Source organism: Monopterus albus, unplaced genomic scaffold, assembly GCF_001952655.1.
Source record: "Monopterus albus unplaced genomic scaffold, M_albus_1.0 scaffold197.1, whole genome shotgun sequence".
Classification (NCBI taxonomy): Eukaryota; Metazoa; Chordata; class Actinopteri; order Synbranchiformes; family Synbranchidae; genus Monopterus; species Monopterus albus.
In genome coordinates, this window is record NW_018128077.1 from 54,228 (window position 1) to 54,975 (window position 748).

Genomic DNA, 748 nt, shown 5'->3' on the forward strand with positions numbered 1-748 from the left:
GGAAAGACAGACAGACATGTAGTGGAAAGCTGGAGGCAGACGTAATGGTTTCCAGAAATGCCCATGGTCTTTGTGGATGTTTGAGGGCAGTGAGGATGAGGAGGGCAAGAAGGTATATAGGGCTACCTCAGTACAGGGATACCCCCTTTTCAGAGGGATTTCCTTGAAGTGGGCTCCTTCCCTGCATATTTCATTTACTCTACAATCTGTGAGGCAGTCGTTGGTCAGCGGGGAGGTAATTACATGGGAGGAATGAGTCAGACACTGTACCTGAAATAGACACAGCTTGCAAAAAGCCGTTAACAGTTGGGACAGATATAACCACATGCATTGGAACCAGTAGAAACAAGGGAAAAACCAGGGTAAACCAGTTCATTTTCCTGGGTTTGTGGCTGTTTCAAAGTAGATGGTGGGCTAGAATAAACTTGTTTCTTACAAATGAGCTGCTTTGGCTCTGTCCGTTAGTTTCTTGGGTAATATGATCTCAAATTGTTCAACAATTGACCCTGATCATTAATGTCTTAGACTTTTTAAAACGAGACAATGTAACATTTTTCAACTTTTAAGAAGGCTCTAGCATATTGCATCTCTTATATTTGAAAAGTTTTATTTATAAGCAATTAAACACACTATTGCCCAGTTCAATGCAGCATTTGTTAAATACACCTTTCTTAGTCTAGTATGACCAGTGGCCAATCAAATAATCAATGTCAGATCCTCTAAAATGCCATCTTTTTGTATTATCAAA